At 28.1% G+C, this 17,677-nt stretch overlaps 1 protein-coding gene across 1 annotated transcript in view; it reads left to right on the top strand.

Annotated features, from left to right (window-relative positions):
- The first annotated feature begins 9,566 nt into the window (after positions 1 to 9,566).
- LOC141405746 (uncharacterized) overlaps positions 9,567 to 17,677 on the top strand; it is a 126,875-nt gene continuing 118,764 nt past the window's right edge. The window contains exon 1 of the mRNA XM_073990416.1: positions 9,567 to 10,051. The gene's annotated coding sequence lies outside the window, so the exon portion shown is untranslated. The remainder of the gene's footprint in view (positions 10,052 to 17,677) is intronic.

The raw sequence follows: 17,677 nt of genomic DNA on the forward strand, positions 1-17,677 counted from the left end.
TTCAAAAATGTGATTTTTTTTTAAATATTAAAAAAATATTTTTAACAAAACGTGTTTTTAAATATATTTTAAACAAAACGTGGGTTTTTAAAAAATATTTGTAACAAAACGTAGATTTTTAAAAAAAATAAAATTTTTAAAAAAAATATTGTTTCACAAAACATTGCACAGTGGATCCATTTGTATGGAGAAAGTGGCCAAAAATATTTAGAGTTTAAATATCAAGCCAATGCGCTGGTTACAGCTTTGTGCTGCTGCGAAGAGTGTTTTAAGAAACCACGAGCGTAACATTAAGAATTGTTTTATGTTGTTAATACAAAATGACATGAACAAATGTCCCGATTATCTTATGATGCAAAAATAGGCTTGGGGAAAAACAATCCCCAAAACAACATAAAATCCAAACAATTTAGCGGATTAAAAAATCAACATTTTTGTCTAAAAATTGGTACAATTTTTAATATAGATCTTATAGCGTTCTTCCTGGAAGGCACGTACCGCCGACGTAAGACAAATTTGGAAGAAGATTTCTTCATCTTGCCACTGATGCCAATTATGTTAATGTACGTGGTCAGATAACAGGGTTATATGCTAATATATCCATAGAAACCCTATTCCAGGGCAGCTTTAGTCAGCGACCCTCCATTTATAGTCTGGCACTAGATGGCAGCTGATTTTAATACTGAACAATCTTAAACCCATGACCTACTTTGGAAAATTATTCCTGAGGTGGGCACTGGTGGGCATCATGACTAAAACCTTAGGTCAAATTTAAGTATATGATCTAATTGCCATTACAAAATACACTAAGAAAATATGCAGCTAACTAGAATTCCACAACACGCTAAAACACTATTTTTTAATGAAAATTACCTTATCCTTCAAACCCCACTATAATATTTTGCTATACCTATTAGTTTCGCGATATTTTGAATATATTTAATTGCACTTAAAATATAGGTTGTACTCACAACAAAAAATATTAGTCAAATGTTCCGACTTTTGAAGCCATTCTTAAGAAGATCGCGTTCGAATGAAACAAAAACTAAAATATTTTTAAAAAGGTCCATGTCATAGCTGTCAGAGTTGCCAGATGTTGTACCAAAATGTTGGCATTCATTTTTTTATTTTTGGCCAATGTGTGGATCCACTGCGCATTGATTTAAAAAAATATGGATTTTTTGGAAAATTCTTTTAAAAAAATATTTTACACAAAACTTGGATTTTTAAAAAAAATATTTTACAAAAAAACGTGGATTTTTTAAAAAAAATATTTTAACATTATTTATTTAAAAAATATTTAAAAAGTATTTTTAAAAAATATTAAAAAAAAGAAATGTTAAGAAAATTTTTTAACAAAATGTGGATTCTTTAAATGTTTTTAAAATATTTTATCAAAACGTGGATTTTTATTTTAATTATTTTTAAAGTATATAATAATTAAAAAAAACGTGGATTTAAAAAAAAATATTTTTACAAAACCCGGGTTTTTTTAAAAAAATATTTTTACAAAATCCGGGTTTTTTAAAAAATATTTTTCACGTAAAGTGAATTTAAAAAAAAAATATTTTACACAAAACGTTGATTAAAAAAAAAATTACACAAAACGTGGAGTTTTAAAACAATATTTTTTAAAAACTTGGATTTAAACAAAAATAATTTACACGAAATGTGGATTTTTTAAAAAATATTTTACACAAAAAGTTGGATTTAAAAAAAAAATAATAATGTACACAAAATCAGAAATGTATATATAAAAAAACATTTTTTTCGCAAAACCATTACTAAAAAAAATTTTTTTTTGTCCAAAACGTGGATTTTTAACAAAACGAGAATTTTTAAAAAAAATATTTAAAATATTTTTAACAAAACTTAGATTTAAAAAAAATATACATATTTTTTGTAAAATATATTAAAAAAATGTTTTTAACAAAGCGTGGATTTTTTGCAATATATTAGAAAATATTTTAACATTATTTATTTAATTAGGAGGGTTGGCGTTTTTTGTTTGGGATGACGACTTCTATTTTGTTTTACCAAAATAGTCAGGCTTAATACCATAGTAAAACAAAATAGAAGTCGTCATCCCAAACAAAAAACGCTAACCCTCCTAATTGTGAGACCGGGCACCGTCGAAATGTTGTTTATTGCTGTAGTATGCAATACCAACAAATTAGTTATGTGTCTTTTCGTCGAGAATCGACTAACGCATAGCAGTGGGAAAGATTTTGTTTTGTTTGCAAGTGAAGTTGCTAGAGTTTAGGTAGTGCCAAAGAAATTCTCGATCAGAGTGTTTCTTTGCGCACGTATCTATTTGAGCTAGCAATTGGCACTTGGGTATAAAAAGTTTCTTGTTGAAAAACAAGAAACAAGGGAACTGATGAAGATCTGTGGCGAGATCTGAAACTATAGTCTTCCCTGCCTTACCCCCTTGGTAAATATCGCCAATTTTTATCCACTAATAAATTAAAGTTGTTTTAATAAAATATTAAAACAACGACTATGGGATTAAGCCTGACTATTTTGTAAAACAAAATTATTTATTTAAAAATATTAAAAAATATTATTAAAAAATATTGAAAAAAATGTTAAAAAAATTTTTTAACAAAATGTGGATTTTTTAAATATTTTTAAAATGTTAAAAAAAATATTTTACCAAAACGTGGATTTAATTATGTTTAAAAAAATATTTTTTAACAAAATATGGATTTTTTAAAAAAATATTTTACACAAAACGTGTATTTCTTAAAAAAATATTGTACACAAAAACAGATTTTTAAAAAAAAATATTTCACACAAAACGTGGATTTAAAAAAAAATCACAAAACCTGAATTTAAAAAAAAAATATTTTTCACAAGTCGTGAATTTAAAAAAAATATTTTACACAAAACGTTGATTTAAAAAAATTACACAAAACGTTGATTTTTAAAAAAAAAAAATAAATAAAAAAAATGTTTTTAACAAAGCGAGGATTTTTTGTGATATACTAACCCTACACCACTGCCCCTGTGCATAAGCTTTTCACTGGTAAACATTTATTTTAGGGAACATAATCCGACTACCACCAAACACATTTTGGTTTTTAATCAAAAAAATATGCCTCTTTCTCTCTAGGACCCACATAAGCAACCAAAATTTTGTGACCATCCGCTCAAAATTTCGACCTGTAGAATGGAAGAAATGGATGCATTACCGACTATTGTGGTATATCCCTTGTTTGACCACCTTCGCCAACCTACTTTACACCAATGTACAGGTAATATTTTCTTCTTCCATTGTCAGGCTTTGCCGTTGAAATAACCCTACTAGAAATCGATATATTCACAAAGAATACAATTTTGAATTTGTCTCCACATGAGTTTTTCCCCATTCCGATCCTTAAATATTATCCGACTATCACCAAAATCAATAGGCATCTTCCTCTGAGGGGTCCCCATCAACCCCCAAAAATTCGTGACTCTCCAATCAAAATTCCAAACTGTAGCGTGATTACAAAAAATGGAAAAATTGGATATATTATATTTTATAATATATTCTGCGATATCTCGGTTGTTTGCCCACTTACTCCAACATACTTTGCGTCAATGTAAAGGACATATGTTCTTCTTCCTTTTGGAATACTCCTGCTAGAAGCGGAAATATTCTCATAAGAAAAAAACGTTGACTTTCTCCACATAAGCTTTTCGCTTATTCCGACTCCTGACTATTATCCGACCATCACCAAAATATATAGGCTTCTTCCTCTGTGGGACCCTCATAAAATTCCAAAAACTTCGTGACGATCCGATCAAAATTGCGACCTGTAGCGTGGTTACAAAAAATCGGAAAATGGGATGCATTAACGACTTTTGCGATATCTCTGTTGTTTGAGCAGCTACGACAACCTACTTTACATCATTGTAAAGGTGATATTTTCTACTTTCCTTGCCAGGTTTTGCTTTTGATACACCTCTTAAAGAAACAGAGATATTGGCTTTGAAATAAAACGTTGACCATTCTCCAAGTAAGTGTTTGCCCATTCCGACCCCTGAACATTATCCGACCATCATCAAAATCAATAGGCTTCTTTCTCTTTGGGACCCCCATTAACTCCCAAAATTTCGTGACGATCCGATCAAAATTGCGACCTGTAGCGTGATTACAAAAATATCGGAAAATGGGATGCATTATCGACTATTGCCATATCTCTGCTATTTGACCACCTACGACAACCTACATTACATCGTTGTAAAGGTGATATTTTCTACTTTCCTTGCCAGGTTTTGCTTGATACACCTCTTAAAGAAACAGAGATATTGGCTTTGAAATAAAATGTTGACTTTTTTCCAAATAAGTTTTTTGCCCATTCCGACCCCTAAATATTATCCGACCATCGCCAAAATCAATAGGCTTCTTCCTCTGTGAGACCCCCATTAACCCTCAAAATTTCGTGACGATTCGATCAAAATTGGGACCTGTAGCGTGATTTCCAAAAAATGGATAAATGGGATGTATTACCAACTATTGCGATATCTATGTTATTTGTTTACCTACGCCGACCTAGTTTACATCATTGTAAAGGCGGGATCTTCTACTTTCATAGTCAGGCTTTGCTTTTGGAAAGTTTCCAACCAAAGCTGTGATATTCGTCAATATATTTAAAATCGCAAAAATGAAAATTGGGGTTTTATTTGCTACTATTGTGATATCTTCGTTGTTTGATCACCTAGGAGCACCTACTTTACATCAGTAGAAAGGTGATATTTTCTGCTTTCATTGTCAGGTTTTGCTTTTGGTATATTCCATGTAGAAGCTGAGATATTCGCTTTGGAAAAAACGTTGTCTTTTTATCCACCTAAGTTTTTTGCCCTTTCCGACCCCTAAATATTATCCGACCATCACCAAAATCAATAGGCTTCTTCCCCTCCGGGACCCCCATCAACATCCAAAATTTCGTGACGATCCGATCAAAATTGCGACCTGTAGCGTGATTACAAGGTTTAGATGGACAGACGGACAGACGGACGGACGGACATACATAGCCAGATCGACTCAGCTCGTCGAGACATTCATTTTGGTATATATAAGTATGGGTCTACGACCATTATTTCGATGCGTTACAAACTTTTTGGCCAAAACCAACCCTCCCCACATAGTGGTGTAGGGTATAAAAATTTAAGAAATGTTAAGAAAATTTTTTAACAAAATGTGGATTTTTTACATATTAAAAAATATTATACCAAAACGTGGATTTTTCTTTTAATTATTTTTAAAGTATATAATAATTCAAAAAAAAAACGTGGATTTAAAAAAAATATTTTTACAAAACCAGGGTTTTTTAAAAAAATATTTTTACAAAACCCGGGTTTTTTTCACGGAACGTGAATTTAAAAAAAATATTTTACTCAAATCGAGGATTTAAAAAAATATTTTTCACAAAACGTGGAGTTTTAAAACAATATTTTTTAAAAACTTGGATTTAAAAAAAAAATATTTCACATGATATGTGGATTTTTTAAAAAAATATTTTACACAAAACGTGGATTTTTTAAAAAAAAGTATTGTACACAAAATCAGAAATGTGGATATAAAAAAATATTTTTGTTTTCACAAAACGTTTTTTAAAAAAAAATATTTTTGTCCAAAACGTGGATTTTTAACTATACGAGATTTTTTTTAAAAAAAAGATTTAAAATATTATTTTTAACAAAACTTAGATTTAAAAAAAATATTTTTTGTAAAATATATTAAAAAAATGTTTTTAACATAGCGTGGATTTTTTGCAATATATTAGAAAATATCTTAACATTATTTATTTAAAAAATATTAAAAAATATTTTTAAAAAATATTGAAAAAATGTTAAGAAAATGTTTTAACAAAATGTGGATTTTTTTAATAATTTTGTTTCTTCAAAATAGTCTGTCTTAATCCCATTGTTGTTGTTTTATTATTTTAAAACAACTAGTTTATCAGTGGAAAAGGCTTGGCATTGTTCGCCAAGGGGTAAGTCAAGGAAGACTAGTTTCGATCCACGCCACTGGATCTCATCAGTTCCCTTGTTTCTTGTTTGTGGATATTCTCCACCGAAGTTATTTTTCAATAACTTCTTCAACAAGAAACTTTTTATACCCAAACATCAATCGTCAGCTCGAAGTATAAAGGTATACAAAGAAAAAACTTCGATGAGAAGTTTTTCTTTGGCAACCTAACACAACTCCGACGAAAGTGTCTACGAAACAAACCAAACCCTTTTATCACTGCTATGTGTCGTCGAACTTCGACAAATGCACATAACAAAATGTAGTTGGTAGCTTGTCGCATCCAACCATACAAATGGTGCCAGTGTTTCTCAAATAGAACATTGGTGGCGTCGTTTTTATTGGGATAGCTAATACAATTTTGTTTCTTCAAAATAGTCTGGCTTAATCCCATTGTTGTTGTTTTATTATTTTAAAACAAATAATTTATTGGGGATTAAGTCAGACTATTTTGAAGAAACAAAATTGTATTAGCTATCCCAATAAAAACGACGCCACCAATGTTCGATTTTTTTAATATTAAAAAATATATTTCTCCAAAACGTGGATTTTATTATTTAAAAAAAAATGTTTTGCACAAAATGTGGATTTTTTAAAAAAATATTTTACACAAAGCGTGTATTTCTTAAAAAAATATTGTACAAAAAAACTGATTTTTTAAAAAAAATTTTCACACAAAATGTGGATTTAAAAAAAATCACAAAACCTGAATTTAAAAAAAAAATATTTTTCACAAGTCGTGAATTTAAAAAAAAAAAATATTTTACACAAAACGTGGGGTTTTTAAAATAATATTTTTCACAACACGTGGATTTTTTAAAAAAATCTTTACACAAAATGTGGATTTAAAAAAAAAATTTCGCAATCGATGATTTTTTAAAAGAATATTTTTCAAAAAACGTTGATTTAAAAAAAAGTATTTTTCACATAACGTGGATTTTTTTTTTAATATTTTTCACATTTTTAACAAAACGAGATTTTTTTTGAAAAAGTATTAAAAATTGTTTTTAACAAAGCGTGGATTTTTTGTAATATATTAAAAAATATTTTACCATTATATATTTAAAATTATTAAAAAAGTATTTTTAAAAAATATTAAAAAAATTAAAAATTTTAAGAAAATATTTTAACAAAATGTGGATTTTTTAAATATTTTTAAAATATTAACAAATATTTTACCAAAACGTGGATTTTTCTTTTAATTATTTTACGTGGATTTAACAAAAAATATTTTGTTCACAAAACTGGAATTTAAAAAAAAATATTTTGTATACAGAACGTGTATTTAAAAAAATATATTTTGTTCACAAAACGTGGATTTAAAAAAATATTTTTGCCCAAACCGTGGATTCTTAAAAAATAATTTTAACAAAACGACGATTAAAAAAAAAAAATATTAAAAAATTGTTTTTAAGAAAACATAGATTTAAAAAATATTTTTTAAAAAACGTGTTTTATTGTAAAAAATATTAAAAGGAAATGTTTCAAACAAAGATTGGATTTTTTGCAATATATTAAAAATATTTTAACATTATTTTTTTAAAAAAAATATATTGAAAAATATTTTTAAAAAGTGTTAAAAAATCTAAAAAATTATAAGAAAATTTTTAAACAAAACGTGGATTTTTTAAATATTTTTAAAATATTAAAAAATATTTCACCAAAACGTGAATTTTTCTTTTAACTATTTTTAAAATGTTAAAAAATATTTTAACAAAACTTGGATTTTTATAAATCATTAAAAATATATTTTAAAAAATGTGGATAATTTTTAAATTATTAAAAATTTATTTTTAAAAAAATAAAAATAAAATATTTAAAAATATTAAAAAAATTATTTTAAAAAATTTTAAAAAATATTAAAACAAATATCCTTACAAAACTTGGATTTGTTAATTATTAAAATATATTTTAACACAAAGTGGATATTTAAAAAAATATAAATATATATTTTTAATTTGATTGTTTTTAAGTCTGGAGTATTACCCCTCTTCATCATTCATCATTACTTTCTATTACAGAGCGTAATGTTTTTTAAAACGAACTGACAGTGTTGCAAAATTTTACTGCTAGCTACTAATATCATGCATGATTTTATCCCGGCGAAGGGAATTATCAATTGGCTTTTTAGTTTTTGAACTTTTGAAAAATTTAAAAAAAATATTAAAAGGAAAATTTTAAAGAATATTAAACAAATATTTTAACACAGCATGGATTTTTTCAAAAATATATTAAAAATAAAAAATATTTTTAACAAAAAGTGGATTTTTAAAAAAATATTCAAAAAAAAACTTTTTTAACAAAACGTGGATTTTTAAAAAAAAATATTAAAAGAAAAATTTTACGAAACGTCATAATTTTTTTTTAGGAAACCATCAGTGTTCGTAATTTCTAAAAGAACTCTTCAAACCCAACTCCTACCGTCCTCTGAATGATTTCTGGCACATTAGATGGCTATTCTGGCGTATACGTGCTGACAAAACGTATACGCTATCCTTTAACATGCAGTTTCCGGTCTTCAATGTGTGTTGGTGTTGGTGTTACCCCCACCTCTTATCAACACCTTTAACACAAACAAGTTTATGACACACTTGTTGTGTAGCACGTGCTAAAGTATGGCCAATTCTCTCTCAGTTTTCATTAGCAAGAATGTGCCATTACAATAAGTGAGCGATGAAAGAGAGCGAAAGAGAGTAGTATAACAGTTTTCATTTCATACCCTGAGAAAATGTGTGTTTTCAAACTGTTCCTCATCATTTGAATGGCCGAATGCTGGTTTAATGTCTGGTTATTCGTGTGAACTGTGTGAGCGGGTATGTGTGTGTGTATGCGATGTATGCTGTATTACAGCAAGCAAATGTTGTATGCCATCTATCCATCGCCACCATACATATGCATGGCCCAGACCAGACTAAACCACAATTTCCAGTAACAAAGGAATCCAACAAATTGACAACAATTCAGTTACTTTTTAGACTTTCAACGATGCGGTGCGGTTGTTGTGCTTGAACAAAAATTTCATGTCACACAAAAAATTTGAAATGTCCGTCAATGGGCTGCTGGAGAGTGTGTAAGAGAGTGTCCATTTAGGTTGTGTCTGGTGAAATGTGATTTTTTTGAAGTAAAGAAAAAATCTGGTGATAAATGGTGTTGAAGTGAAAATTGGAAATCAAAGAAAAATTAAGTGAAAGAGGAAACTTGTTGCCATAATTTTGTGAAAGAAGTTAGAAAATATTATATTTAAGAAGTGAGAAATTTTGTAAAGGAAAATAAATAATAAAAAAATTCTTCTCATTATAAATTGTTTCCATTAATTTGGAGAAGAAATAAGATTTTTTTTTAAAGAAGTGAAGATTTTTGTAAAGAAAAAATATGAAATTGTCTTGCTTTAAAGAAGTCATCATAAATGTGTTCCATGGTATCCGTGCAAACCATAAATTCCATTGAAAATATTTTTGCAACAAAAGAAAAAAGTAAATATACATATACGACCCAGCCAAAACCTAGTAACCGGAAAATGTTAAAATGTTTTTGTGTGTTTCCACGACTAGGAAAAATGTTACAACAACTCTGCGTGTTCTCCGTTGGCAAACGTAGCTTGTAGTTTGTGTTATCTACTATCGGTCGCTACTCCGTCTATCCGAGAATAAACGTGCATTTATGCAGTTCGTGATTTTAGTGTGTGTGCTCGTTAAATTCTACATACAAATGCGAATGCATGTTTGAGCAAATGCAAAGCAGAAAAAATAAGCGTGTTTGTGTTGCTGTTTAATTTAAAGTTACAACCCAAAGGATTTACAACTAAACCAGTTACTGCGATGTGTGTTCGTTAGTGGTTTAACCAGATAAACCAACTTCGTTTGCATCACTGTCATTATACGAGACAAAAGAAAAAGAAGAAGCGCAGGAATATTACAACATAGCATAACAACAAAAATTTGCTAGAGTAGGAGTAGGTGTAACCATTCGCAACAATTCTTTGTTGGAAGATCCTGTTAAAATTAGCATCAGCAAACTGTAATGCTTTAAAAGGTAAAAATTCTGAAAAGTTTATAATGATAACTGTAAACAAATGTATCTTAATATTTTTTGGAAATTGTCACAGATTAATGCAAAAGGTATATAGAACTGAAAAAGGAAAATATTTTTCTTCAATTTTAAATTTTCGTGTTCCAAGAAAACTGCTTAATAAGATGTGCTGGTATTTGAGGATGAGAGAAATCCCATAAAATAACGTATAAATTCAAAATAGACATATGTTGCGTATCAGTGTTGACAACAAGTATACGCTCCCAATTCCATTGAAATAATTGCTTATTTCAATGAATAAATTTGTATTCACTTTAGACTTTTTGGAGATGGTGATGGACATTTTCTGTACAGTTCATTTCCAGCTTCTCCTTCCATGAAAAAAATTAAAAAAAAGATATTTTGTAGATTAATTTTCTGTACCTACATATTGAGCTCCGTGGAGTTTTGCTCTAATATATTTTATTGTAATATCTCTTGGAAAATGTCACTGACCTTTACATCAATACAGTGATGGCAAATATTTTTCATAATTTACTCAACTTATGGATGGGGAAAATTCCATAAAATATATTTAAAATTCCAAACAAGCATCTGTTGCGTATACGAGTCAACAAGACGTATACGCTTGGAAGTTCTTAGAAACAATTGAATTTTTTCAATGAATTAATTCGATTTAATACAAGACTTCTTGGAAAGGTTAATTTACTGTGATAAACGCTCTTTGGAATTGCTAATGGCTATTTACTGGATAGTTGATATTCCATGTTCCAAAAAAATTCTAATATTTCTGGGAAAATGTCACAGGCCTTTATACCAATACAATAATGGAAAATATTTCCCATGTTTAGCATTTGATGTTTATTTAATTGTCTTGTGGTTACAAATATTCCTAGAATATTGTTTACAAAACATGAGCTTCCACTCAATTCTGAGTAAAAGCCCATAAAAATTGAAAATAGGCATCTGTTGCGTATGAGCATTGACAGAACTTATACGCTTCGAATTCCTTTGAAATAATAACTGGATAAACATTCAATGTAAAATTGGAGATTCTGGGCCACAAAACGTGGATTTTTTTTTTTAAAAAAATATTTTTTAAGGACCACAGACCAAAAAACTTGGATTTTTTAAAAAAATATTTTTTAAGGACTACAGACCAAAAAAACGTGGATTTTTTAAAAAAATATTTTTTAAGGACCACAGACCAAAAAAAAAACGTGGATTTTTACAAAATATATATTTTTAATTACTAAAGGCCACAAAACGTGGATTTTTTAAAGAATATTTTTTCAAGCAACAAATGACCACAAAACGTGGATTTTTAAAGGATATTTTTTTAAGCAACAAATGACCACAAAACGTGGATTTTTTAAAGGATATTTTTTTAAGCAACAAATGACCACAAAACGTGGATTTTTTAAAGAATAATGTTCTCAAGCGACAAAAGGCCACAAAACGTGGATTTTTTAAAGAATATTTTTTCAAGCAACAAAAGGCCACAAAACGTGGATTTTTTGAAGAATATTTTTTCAAGCAACAAAAGGCCACAAAACGTGGATTTTTTAAAGAATATTTTTTCAAGCAACAAAAGGCCACAAAACGTGGATTTTTTAAAGAATATTTTTTCAAGCAACAAAAGGCCACAAAACGTGGATTTTTTAAAGAATATTTTTTCAAGCAACAAAAGGCCACAAAACGTGGATTTTTTAAAGAATATTTTTTCAAGCAACAAAAGGCCACAAAACGTGGATTTTTTAAAGAATATTTTTTCAAGCAACAAAAGGCCACAAAACGTGGATTTTTTAAAGAATATTTTTTCAAGCAACAAAAGGCCACAAAACGTGGATTTTTTAAAGAATATTTTTTCAAGCAACAAAAGGCCACAAAACGTGGATTTTTTAAAGAATATTTTTTCAAGCAACAAAAGGCCACAAAACGTGGATTTTTTAAAGAATATTTTTTCAAGCAACAAAAGGCCACAAAACGTGGATTTTTTAAAGAATATTTTTTCAAGCAACAAAAGGCCACAAAACGTGGATTTTTTAAAGAATATTTTTTCAAGCAACAAAAGGCCACAAAACGTGGATTTTTTAAAGAATATTTTTTCAAGCAACAAAAGGCCACAAAACGTGGATTTTTTAAAGAATATTTTTTCAAGCAACAAAAGGCCACAAAACGTGGATTTTTTAAAGAATATTTTTTCAAGCAACAAAAGGCCACAAAACGTGGATTTTTTAAAGAATATTTTTTCAAGCAACAAAAGGCCACAAAACGTGGATTTTTTAAAGAATATTTTTTCAAGCAACAAAAGGCCACAAAACGTGGATTTTTTAAAGAATATTTTTTCAAAACCTTGATTTTTAAATAACATTTTTGTCAAAACGTGGAATCCTTAAAAAACATTTCTTCAAAACGTTTTTTCCTTAAAACAAAATTTTTCAAAAATTTCGTAAAAAATATTTTTTTTTTAAAACGTGGATTTCTTAACTGATATTTTTTCAAAACGTGGATTTCTTAAATAATATTTTTTTAAATAATATTTTTTTCAAAACGTGGATTTCTTAAATAATATTTTTTAAATAATATTTTTTTCAAAACGTGGATTTCTTAAATAATATTTTTTTTAAATAATATTTTTTTCAAAACGTGGATTTCTTAAATAATATTTTTTTCAAAACGTGGATTTCTTAAATAATATTTTTTTCAAAACGTGGATTTCTTAAATAATATTTTTTTAAAACGTGGATTTCTTAAATAATATTTTTTTCAAAACGTGGATTTCTTAAATAATATTTTTTTAAATAATATTTTTTTCAAAAATAAATAATATTTTTTTTTTCAAAACGTGGATTTCTTAAATAATATTTTTTTTTAATAATATTTTTTTAAAACGTGGATTTCTTAAATAATACTTTTTTCAAAACGTGGATTTCTTAAATAATATTTTTTTCAAAACGTGGATTTTTTAAATTATAATTTTTTAAATAAAATTTTTTCAAAACGTGGATTTCTTAAATAAAATTTTTTTTAAAAATATTTTTTTCAAAGCGTGGATTTCTTAAATAATATTTTTTTCAAAACGTGGATTTTTTAAATTATAATTTTTTAAATAAAATTTTTTCAAAACGTGGATTTCTTAAATAAAATTTTTTTTAAAAATATTTTTTTCAAAGCGTGGATTTCTTAAATAATATTTTTTTAAATAATATTTTTTTAAATAATATTTTTTTTAAATAATATTTTTTTAAATAATATTTTCTTAAATAATATTTTTTTTAAAACGTGGATTTCTTAAATAATATTTTTCCAAAACGTGGAGTTCTTAAATAATATTTTTCCAAAACGTGGAGTTCTTAAATAATATTTTTCCAAAACGTGGAGTTCTTAAATAATATATTTTCAAAATTAGGATTTTTTTAAATAAACATTTTTTAAAACATGGATTTTTAAAATATTTTATTCAAAACATGTATTTTTTAAATATTTTTTCAAAACATGGATTTTTAAAATATTTATTCAAAACTTGGATTTCTTAAATAATATTTTTTCAAAAAGTGGATTTCTTAAATAATATTTTTTCAAAACTTGGATTACTTAAATAATATATTTTCAAAGCTTGGAATTTTTTTAAATAATATATTTTCAAAACTTGGATTTCTTAAATAATATATTTTCCAAGCTTGGATTTTTTTAAATAATTCATTTTAAAAACTTGAATTTTTTTTAAAAATATATTTTCAAAACTTGGATATTTTGTAAATAAAATTTTTTCGAAACATTTATTCAAAACATGGATTTTTAAAATATTTTTTCAAAACCTGGATTTCTTAAATAATATATTTTCAAAACGTGGATTTCTTAAATAATATTTTTTCTTAAATAATATTTTTTCAAAACGTGCATTTCTTAAATAATATTTTTTCAAAACGTGGATTTTTTAAATATTTATTCAAAACATGGATTTTAAAAATATTTTTTCAAAACGTGGATTACTTAAATAATATTTTTTCAAAACGTGGATTACTTAAATAATATTTTTTCAAAACGTGGATTACTTAAATAATATATTTTCAAAACTTGGAATTTTAAATCATATTTTTCTAAAACATGGATTTTTTAAATATTTTTTTTAAAACATGGATTTTTTAAATATTTTTTCAATACATGTATTTTTTAAATATTTTTTTAAAACATGGATTTTTTAAATATTTTTTCAATACATGGATTTTTTAAATATTTTTTCAATACATGGATTTTTAAAATATGTTTTCAAAACCTGGATTTCTTAAATAATATTTTTTCAAAACGTGGATTGCTTAAATACAATTTTTTTAAATCATAAATTAAAAAAAAAAAAAACAAGTAAAAAAGTGTCAGTCGGTTCTGCCGACAGATATATACCCTCAGAAGTGAAACTTTCACCTACGGATAGATCGATTGGATTCAAGGTCTCTTCAGAATTTTGTTGCCCTTTTTAGACATTTGAACTTGCCGACAAAAATGTGGATTAGGAATTAACTGCACTAATACACAAATGTTGAACTTTTGTGTGGGAGGTACCCTTAGGGAGGACCGATATGGGCTAATTTAGAAGTTAAACTACATTTTGACAAACTATTAGGAGATCCAAAGTTTGGACCAAATTGGTTGCCCCATTCAAGTGATATCGTCCTACCATTTTAGTGACATTTTTTAAATATTGGGGAGAAGTACCGGAAGTTGTGGACCGGTATTGGCCCATGAAACTAGGTTTGGATATAATATGACGAAGACCAAATGTTGAACAGTTAGAGAGTTATCGTGCTTTCCGACCGCCACATATGGTGACATAGGGGTTTTTTCCACCTTTCCGGCTGTTTTCCCAAGAAATATGGACTTACCCCTGAAACAAAGTTTACCGTCGTAATGGAGGTAGCCAATGCAAATCGCTTCAACAAAAATCAAAGTGATTCGAAAGAAGGTCTTAAAGTGAACTTGTCCAAAATATTGTGTGAGAGGTACCAGAAGGTGTAGACAAATATAGTCCATATTCGAACCTAATCTATATCTGGTAGATATATTAGGATGTGCAAAGTATGGGTTACATCGGTCACACCCGAAACAACACACCGCACGAACAATTTTTCCGAACATTTTTGAATTTTTGAAGGGGAGGTACCTGAGGGAGTGGACCGATGTAGCTTATCTTCGAACTTAAACTATATTTGGACAAAATATTACTAAGGTTAAATTTTGGACCGATTCGGCAGATCCGTTCGAGAGTTATCATGCGCTCCAACCACCTCACACGGTGTCATAGGGGTTTTTTTTTTGCAACTTTCAGGCTATTTTCTTAGGAAGTGTGGACTTGCCCCTGATGAAACTTGTACCGTCGTATGGGGAAGAGTGAATACAAGTTGCTAAAACAGAAATCAAAGCGATTCGCGAGCAGGCCCTAAACTGAACTTATCCCAAATTTTGTGTGGGAGGTACCCGAAGGAGTGGACCTATTGAGTCCATATTGGAACCTCATCTAAGTCTGGTAGACATTACACGATTTGCAAAGTATTGACCAAAACGGTTACTCCCTTCAAGAGTTACCGTACGTACAAATTTTCCGAATATTTTCGAACTTTTGTGGGGGAGGTACCGGAAGGAGTGGACCGATATAACCCATCTTCGAACTTAAACTAAGTTTGGACAAAATATTACGAAAGCCAAATTCTGGATCGAATCGGTTGATACGTTCGAGAGTTATCGTGCGCTCCAGCCAGCCAGCCAGACAGACGGACGGACATTGCTCAATCGACTCCAAATTGTCTGAAACACATTTCGTCCAAACATACTTGGAGTTTAAAACCATTATTTCGGCTGGCTGGAGCGCGCGATAACTCTCGAACAGATGAACCGATTCGGTTAAAATTTTGGCTTTCGTAATTTTTTGCCCAAACTTAGTTTAAGTTCGAAGATGGGTTATATCGGTCCACTTCTTCCGGTACCTCCCACACAAAAGTTCTAAAATGGAATATTATTGCGCACGATAACTCTTGAAGGAAGTAACCGATTTAGTATACTTTGCCTATCGTAAAATGTGTACCAGACTTAGATAATGTTTCAATATAGACTCAATAGGCCCTCTCCTTCGGGTACCTCCCACACAAAATTTCGGAAAATTTCAGTTTAGGGCCATCTGTCGAATCGCTCTGATTTTTGTTTTAGCAACTTGTATTGCCCTCCACACGACAGTAAAAGATTCATTAAGGGCAAGTCCATACTTCCTGAGAAAATAGCCTGAAAGTTGCAAAAAACCCCTATGACACCGTGTGATGTGGTTGGAGCGCAATATAACTCTAGAACGGATCTGCCGATTCGGTCCAAAATTTGGCCTTAGTAATATTTTGTCCAAACATAGTTTAAGTTTGAAGATAAGCCATATCGGTCTACTCCTTCAAGTACCCTCCCCACAAAAGTTCAAAAATGTTCGGAAAATTTGTTCATACGGTAACTCTTAATTGGCCGAATTGGTCCATACTTTACACATCCTAATATATCTACTAGATATAGATCAGGTTCCTGAAACCTGGATTTTTTTAAATAATAATTTTTCAAAACGTGGATTTCATAAATAATATTTTTTCAAAACGTGGATTTCTTAAATACAATTTTTTTAAATCGTAAATTTTAAAAAAAAAAATATTTTTTTAAAATTTGGATTTCTTAAATACAATTTTTTTAAATAGTAAATTTTAAAAAAAAAATATTTTTTTTTTAAATTTGGATTTCTTACATACAATTTTTTTAAATCGTAAATTTTTTAAAAAAAAATATTTTTTTAAAATTTGGATTTCTTAAATACAATTTTTTTAAATCGTAAATTTAAAAAAAAATATTTCTTTTTTAATGTGGATTTTTAAATAATAATTTTTCAAAACGTGGATTTCTTACATGCAATTTTTTAAATCGTAAACTTTTTACAATTTTTTTTCAAAATGTGGTTTTTTCTAAATAATATTTTTTTAGAACATGGATTTTTTAAATAATATTGTTTTAGGACGTGGATTTTTAAATAATATTTTTTAAATAGCTAACATTTCAAAATAACTCAACTTCTGTTGCGTATAAGTGTTGACATCACCAATACGCCTAGTATTTCATTAACCATGCTCCAATATTCGTTACATCTGTTACATTCAATTATTCTTGGAAAAGTCTGTGTTCTTTGGCAAAATTGCTCAGAAATTGTTCTAGCTCAAAATTGCTTTGCAAGCAAGTGAAGATACTTTAATGAGTTTCATATATTCTTGGAACTGAACTATTAGAACAAAAAGAATTCCCTTGGCATTTGAAGAATTTTCTTAGTATTTTAAATACATAAGTAAACAAATATTTCGAAAGTAAATTCCAAAATTAAACTGAAATGCTTTAAATGGTAGTAAGTAATTGGTTATACGTGTTTGGCAGAACGTATATGCCTAGGGTCGTGTATTTGAATTAATTAAGCATTTCTAGAGAACACGAAAAACCAAAATTAATGTTGATTATTGACATTTCTAATGGCCCCCTATTATTTCATTATCATAATTGGATATTCTAGTTGAAGCAAACCCCTGCCATACTCTCATTTTCAATATGTATTTTCTCTTTAAA

Source organism: Musca autumnalis, unplaced genomic scaffold (assembly GCF_047663935.1).
Source record: "Musca autumnalis isolate F117 unplaced genomic scaffold, ASM4766393v1 scaffold_5, whole genome shotgun sequence".
NCBI classification, from domain to species: Eukaryota; Metazoa; Arthropoda; class Insecta; order Diptera; family Muscidae; genus Musca; species Musca autumnalis.